Source organism: Armigeres subalbatus, unplaced genomic scaffold (assembly GCF_024139115.2).
Source record: "Armigeres subalbatus isolate Guangzhou_Male unplaced genomic scaffold, GZ_Asu_2 Contig164, whole genome shotgun sequence".
Classification (NCBI taxonomy): Eukaryota; Metazoa; Arthropoda; class Insecta; order Diptera; family Culicidae; genus Armigeres; species Armigeres subalbatus.
This window is the reverse complement of record NW_026942439.1, coordinates 40,581-48,696: the sequence shown is the minus strand read 5'-3', so window position 1 is coordinate 48,696 and position 8,116 is coordinate 40,581.

Sequence of the window (8,116 nt, the reverse complement as noted above, 5' to 3'; positions counted from 1 at the left end):
ACTTCTTGTTTCTTTCGGCACCACGCTTGGCGTACTAATGAAATCATTCGTGATCTCTCCTTATCTTGATGCACGCTTCAATATCGAGAGATGTAGAGATTTCGTGAAGCGATTTTAAATTTCTTATCGTCATCAATGAAATTGCCATTTTTGAAATGTTTCTTAGGGAGACTTCAGCCTGAAGAGACACTTACACTGTCTGTGGAACGGCGACGGAAACGGCAGATTGACAGTTAGCCGCGACCATTGCGTGAAATTGGATTGGATTCTGCTAATTTGAATTTCGACCAACATTTCTCGCATTTTATGTTGACGTTTGTAATCACAATCCACAGCGCACTGAAAGTCAATTCGCTCTTCATTGAAAATACGCTCTTTCTCTTCCCGATTTTTTCGGACGCCTAACCTGATTACAACGTGTCAGCAAAAAACACTGACCCGTCGTGCTTTTCAACCGATTTGTTTCAAATCGAGGAGAACCAACTAACATTTTAGCCAGCCAATGTAAATGTTATTTCAACAAAATCTATGCGGCTTCAAGCTGAATATGTGTGCTATACAAATGATCAAGAACTTCCATTCAATGCTTTTACTAAACAAATCAAGCAGAATCCTATTCAGCTGTTTTTTGATGTCTGCAACTACTTACAGCATGTTACATTTTTCTCAATCTTTTAAACCATTTAGTAATATAATTCGCTGCAATGGCGCTTATTCTTTTTGAATTTGTTAAATAGGTTTATACAGCCACTGAATTCAATTTGATTAAAATATTTTGAGAAAGAGAGTAAATTTCGGGTTTATACAATGTTTTTTTTGTGAAACTCAAATATCAATTTGTTTACTACCTAGATTTCGAACTCCTGCGGCGAATTCCGAAGGTTTAGAAAAAACTGAAAATTTCTTTATAAATGAAGATTCATAAATTCTTTCTCTTTACAAAATTTCTTCTCTTCATACCGTATTCCGATAGACTGAAGAGAAGAAAATACTAAAATTTCTTGCGAAGAAAATATTAGTTCCATATTACTTTCCACCACTAGACTAATCACATGACAACTATTTGCATACCGATTGATAAAACATCCTCATATCAATTAAACTGTTTTCGCATCTGTATACACCGAAAAATAATGAAGGGAAAAATGATAAATATTCAAATCAAATCATGAAAAATATACGATAACAGCAACATAATTGTGATTTCTAACTATCTGAAAATAACAGATACTCTAACTGTTACATCTATTGCCAGACCATTAGTATTTGGCTAAGCTTTGAAAGCAGCTTTAGCTTAACTTTAGCTTAGCACTGACAGCTTTAGCTTAAGCTTTAGCTTAATAGCTTGGCTTTAGTAGCTTCAAGCAACTTTAAACAAACTGGCAGCTTTGGCTTAACAACAGCTTTATTAGCTTTAAACAGCTTCAACAGCTTTAGCTTAGCTGGCTTAGCTTTAAGCTTAGCTTTAGCCAGCTGGCTTAGCTTCTTAGCTTTGGCTAGCTTTAACAGCTTTAAGCAACACAGCTTAACTAGTAGCTTTAAGCAGCTTTAACAGCTTTAACCTTTAGCCAACACACAACAACTTTAACAGCACAGCTTAGCTTTAGCTTAGCTTTAAACTAGCTTTAACAGCTTTAGCTTAGCTTAGCTTTTAACAACTTCAACAGCTTTAGCTTAGTTTTAAACAACTTTTAGCTTGACTTTAGCTTAACAACAACTTTAACAACTTTAACAGCTTTAACTTAGATTTAAGCTTAACTTTTAGCTTAGCTTCCAACAACTGGCTTAGCTTAACAGCTTACAACAACTTTAGCTTAGCTTTAACAACTTTAACAGCTTTAGCTTAGCTAACAGCTTTAGCTTTAGCTTTAAGCTTAAGCTTTAGCTTAGCTTTAAATTAGCTTTAGCTTAGCTTTAGCTTAGCTAGCTTAGCTTTTAAGCTTAACACATAACTAGCTTAGCTTTTAGCTAGCTTTAAGCAAGCTTTAATAGCTTTAACAGCTTATGACACAACTTTAAGCTTTGGCTTTTACAGCTGGCTTTAAGCAACTGGCTTAAGCTTTAAGCAGCTTTAACAAGCAGCAGCTTTAAGCTTTAGATTTCAGAAGTCACGCATTGCTTTGTGTTATAATAGTTGATTATTGCACATAAATTATCATGATATTTTAAATAATTCGGATGTGTTTTTGGAAATGTTTGCCTTGAAAAAATGTTATCAAATAATCAATCAAACACACAGTTATTCTTCTTTTTCTCAATGCCTCTACATTCCATCTGAAGCGGCCTGATTTTCAACTTAGCGTTCTGGTAGCATTTCCAGTTATTTGTTGGCTTTTCTGTATGGCCATTGCATGAATGTAACTATCTTGAGTGGTGAGAATTAATTACAGCTGAATACATGCCCAGGAACCGAACAATTGTACCACATTATATGCCTCTGTTTTGGGGTAGAAGACTCAATTCTACCGTCAAAATTTCATCTGAAAAAATCTCTTTACGAATTTCTCCCACAAAAATTTGGAAGAAATTTGATTCTGGGCTTTTTCATCACAAAAAAATTTCTTCCCACACTTTCGTCGGGTCAAATTAAGAAAATTTTAAAAATCTCTTCGAGAATTTCTTTTCTTACAAGAGATTTTTTGACCGGAATTCGGCTGCTGATCTCCTGATTCAATGGCCGCTGCTCTGTCATCACCGTCACTTTGACATATGTAAATAACAAAGAAAATTATGGATGTGCTTTTGCGTACTATGGGTTGTTTACTATAACGCTATTTTCAGATTAAAGCCACTGTATAAACACGTTGAAAAGGCCTACCTATGCCTTTTATAAGCTTAAAAATATTTCTTTCAGCAGTATTTTCAACCATTAATTCAAAACATCTATCAGCATGTTCTGTTGGCTAATTTTTAGCATCATCAATCGCTGGAAGTTGTTTTTAAAATATTTTTACTCGATCTGTGCCGTTGCCTCTACTAATCGTTTAACATTGGCAATCAACAAATATCCTTCTAAATAGCTTGTTTCTTGCGCTATCTGCTAGCATTAATGACAGCCTTTGTCAGTTGCTATAAGAACGGAATCAGCACACCTTTGTAGCTACTACAGAAATCAATAGCTCTACACCATCAGCAACAAATCAAATATAAACATTGCGGTTTGTACGTTCCATACGATAAAGCCCATTAAAAAAGCAGTATAAGGTTTGCTGTAAAACATTTCAATTGTGAATGTTGCTCACCGTAATATGGAGTTGCTAATGGCACAAGCAAACTTGGTTACATATGAGCTCTTAACCGATAGCTTTGTTGCTAATTCGAATAGAACTGTTTTGCCAAACTATATAATGCATAAACGATAAAGATGAAATATATTCCAGCACACTGACTAGCTGAATAGATATTTGGGTAATAGTCGGTTGAAGTTTAAGGATTATTTTGGAGGCTTTTCTTTTATTCAGCGTGCTAGCTGCTTTTGGTATTCAAATATTATACAACCAAGCCACTAGGAGTTGAAGCTTACCACCAAAATTGTTAGTTGGGTTCTTCATATTCACGATTCTCTCGGACACGCTGGGGGTGCAAATAAAACATTACACGGTTTTTGTTTCTAATCAAAGCAAAAATTGCGCCTCTTCCTCTAGATCTTTACTTTAAACTTCTTCGAACACTGACGTACCAAGCAGAAACGCACTAGTGTGATTTAGCTCAAAATCTTCAGAAGGCCAAGAATTGCGCTTTATTTATTCAACATTGCAATTCTCCCGGATACGATAACGTGCCAATGAACGACCCATCAACGCACTAATTGATTTGCTTCTAATCGGGCAGAAATTGCCCTTTCATTCAACGAACGCTGTGACTATTTGCTTCTACTGAATTGAGTAAATTTGCGTTTTCACTTCTCGTTTCTTCCGACCATGCTGACGTGTAACGAACACACGATCCGTCGTATTGATTGTTTTTTAACGCATTTTCGCCGCCTACTTTTCGCTTTGTTACTTCTTGTTTCTTTCGGCACCACGCTGACGTGCTAATGAAATCATTTCGCGATCTCTCCTTATCTTGATGCATTTTCAACTATCGAGGAATGTAGAGATTCCACGCCAAAACGTTTAATTTATATCATCATCAATGAGGTACCATTTTGAAATGTTTTCTTAGAGAACTTCATGCAGGCCCCATGCAATACAACGGAACGGCGACGAAACACGGCAGATTTGACGATTTAGCTCATATGTTTTTCTACATCAAATTTTCCGTTTCGATCGCCGATCTAATTGCAACTTATATCTCTTACATGAAAAAATCAACGTCGGCCTCATTCTAACGGAACTATCAAGTCTATACTTTCGCCTCTAATTCTGTAATGAATAGCCTTACGTTTGTGTTTGGAAGACGAGACATTTCCTCATAATATTAGTTGGCATTACGTTTTTCTTGACATGTTCATGTTTTTCGTCTCATTTCTTTATTCAAGACCAAGATCAGGGTTTGAATCAAGGAGAAGAGAAAATCTTCCCTTATCATGTCTGTATACACTCTGATGGACATTGTGAGAGAGCGTTTTCGGTAGCTGTTTTGCAGATAATAAACTGATTCGGAGGCCTACCGCAGATAAATTTCTTTTAATAAGCCCATTGCGACTGTGCCGTTCTGACGATGCATTTCCGCTTATTACAAAGGCGAAAATATGCCCAATGATAAAATGAACGAGAACAAAGTTGTTTATCAAACCCTCCTCAGGGCCCGCCATCCGCAATTGTATTTTTCACACGTGTATCAAGTGCGATAATTTTTATTTCATGGCTTGTTATGATTCGAAAGTCTTTTCGCTCTCGTTCTATCATGTTTCGTTATCAGCGAGCGTTTCTGCAACCCTGACCAAAGATAAATTGAGAGATTACGACACACGAGTGAGACTGAGAAAAATATTGTTTTCAAGAATGTGCCGAAGTGATTTTCATATTTACCAGGAAAGCAATCGCGGTGGTGAGAACTAGTGCTGCCCTTCGTTACTTTAAAATTCTTCAAAGTATTTTTTAACGATGTTGACTCTTTTAGGCGACGAAGGTATCATTTATACGAAAACGAACTTTTTTACTCCCAGAAGCCTCGACTCAGCTTGACGAGCTGAGCAAATGTCTAATCTGTCGGAAGTACGTATGTTGGCATGCACAAAACTATGAAAAGAATTAGACAACTTTTTTATAGTAATTATTAAGCGATTTTTCTCGCAACAAGTTTCTCGACAGGGGGTAAGCAAGTGCATCCTGAACAGCATGAGCCAAGAGCGTGCCTTGGTGTTCTTAGTTTTGAACTCTGAACACAGTTCCAAAGTGTGCACTGGGTTGGTACGCAAGCAAAACAGTCATGGTAACTAAGATTCCTTAAGATTTCGAACTATGCAAAAACAAACGACATCTTGGTTTCTATTCGTTGAATTACCCACGTGTTTCATTACTGGCGAAAAATGTGTAGCATGCAAATAGCGAATTTTGTTTCCTAGGATACGGGTACGAGTACTCTTGAACGGTGTTGATGTCCAGAACATTTGAACACACGAACACGCGTTCTCGTGTTCAGGTACATCTAAGGCAAGCCCTAGTGATCACTATTAATTTGATTACGGCCAATCGGCGTTGCGTTTGAAAGTTATGAAGAAAATGGTGCATCGAACCATAATACAGCACCATATAAGGTTGGTGTGTATTTGAAATGCGAGAAAGGCAGTATCACTGGGTGCCAGGTGAATTAAGTTGGTACGACATCAGTGCCTCAACCAATCGACATTAATTGTCAAAATCAGGATTATCACCTGATACGGGTTGGCTACAGCATCGATACACCTTATGCCTTGCGTATTGTAGAGCTCCATAATCGTCGTCGGCCTTTGGGCGATGTTCGCAGTTCCCCGAACGTTCAGGAATTTAGGTCGATTCCACTGCGTGCAGCCAGCGTGTTCGTGACCTTCCACGAAGTCATGACCCCTAACTGGTTCTAGTGAATAATATTTTCGCTATTCCTTCTTCCGACATTCTTTTGAAGTGACCAGCCGCAAGTTTTTCGTATTCAATTTTATACGATTCACAATATTTTCTTCTTTGTCACCATGACAGCTCATGATTCATGCGTCCGCGCCACACACCATTTTCTGGTTTCCTCCGAGCATTGTACGCAGCACGTTTCGCTCACAGAAAACCCCAGCTTTCCGTTCGCCTCTTTTATTATCCATGTTTGCCCTTTCGTGCCCTTTCTTATAGATTGGGCGCTCAGGGGTCGTCAACCAGCCAGCGAGCAGTTTCTTCTTCCTCGCCCATATATTCTGGATAGTAATGTGATAGATTGATTATTTGCAGCTTCTACTTACTTCGTGTTTGACCCGAGCAACACAATTCAGATAAAAGGTATATTGCAAAACAGCAGTTGTGACTAAATCTGGTACATATAAGGTACGCTTAACCTATAATGGCTATGTGTGCTGCTGGGAAAGCTCGACCAGGGGTCGCCTTTCCAGCAACTTTACTGTTTTTCCGTCGTTTAGAACCTTGTATCCTCAGCGTTGGTGGTTTCACAACGACCGTCCGTCGACTATCTAGAAAAAACTAAGAGGTAAAAATATATATCGGGTTTCGTGTGGGTAATATACAAAACATTTTCCTTAAACAATGTCCACCAAATCACGTAACGTAAAATTTTGAGAAAGCTATTCATAACCCCTCCCCCCTATCTTACATTTGTTTGTATGAATCCTCCTAAAATTATATGGACCTCCACATCTCACAACCCCTCCAGCCAAACTGTTTGCATTAGTTTATGAAATGTTTCTTTTTAGGTCGTGAAATTGTGTTTCATTGCTATGTTTAGGTGTACAAACAAGTCCCTATACAATTTCATTATTTCATCAGTCTTTTTGTTCGCTAAGTCCTTTCTAACACCAAATTACTTCTTATCCTAAAAAGGGGTGGCGATAATTTCGAATTCTGTCACTTTTTTCTGGTTATTGGATCTTTACGCTTTGGAAGTCTTATTTCGGCCAGATACCCCGGGTTTGACATCACTTAACTTGAAGATTCATATACGTACCACCTTTACCGTTCCTGCGTACTTTTTACCCCAGTCCAAAATTATTCAAGTAATGGTTTGACTTCTTGGAAAACCAACCAGTTGGTGTTCTGTACCACCAAATTACTCTATACAACAAGGTTATCAGAAATGAACAATGTTCACCTGATTGAACTATATATGGTAATGAAATACTAGTTGCGGAAACCCAATTATTTTTTACTTGAAATGACCAAAAAGTTATCTAACTCATATCTCCCTTGTTGTTCCAGTGTTTGTTACACATGACATGGATTAGGCCAGAATACCTGTCAAACTGATGCAGTGCCGTTAATCTTTTAAATTACTTAAAAATCGAAAACGGCTACTCTTACCCACGCACTCTTGCCCCCTCTACTCTACACCTTTATTTTCACCCCGTTCAACAAATCTTCAAATTGCTCTTACACTTCCACCTGGCTGCCACCATAGTCTTGTCGTAACCCAAGTTCCCTCTACGGTCATTGCACTGGCGAGCATTGGCGCTGATCGATCTTATACCCTGCGCCATTGACAGTTTCGTAAAACCTCCGCCTTATTGTTTCTGTCTGCATCTACTCCTGCGCTTCCGACTATCCACACTTTTTCTGGTTCCCTTTTTCTGCGGTGGATTCACGTTTCTCTTCTGCCCTTTTCCTGTTTCACGCTCTCTGTTGGGTTTGGGTACGAGTCACTAGCATTCGACTCTAGCAACATTTCTCTTCCGTCACTCCTTTAGCACTCCTCATCCATTAACCATTTCGTTGGCGTCCGCATGCAATTTGCTAACACTTCTACCATTGTAGTCACAGCTTCGTGGATATTCCACAATCTCATTGTCGCCAGATCCGGTAGCATCTCTATCCCAGCTAAATACAACTTCTGGTGGTACTGTTCAACGCTCCTTCAACTGACAAGCGTTGTACATAAACCGAAGCCAGCCGTTCTGTTTGTTTCAAACAATTGTGACGCTGGAAGTCATACCCGAATTTTGCAACACAAGATAGTGATCGAGTCGATGTTCGGACCTCTG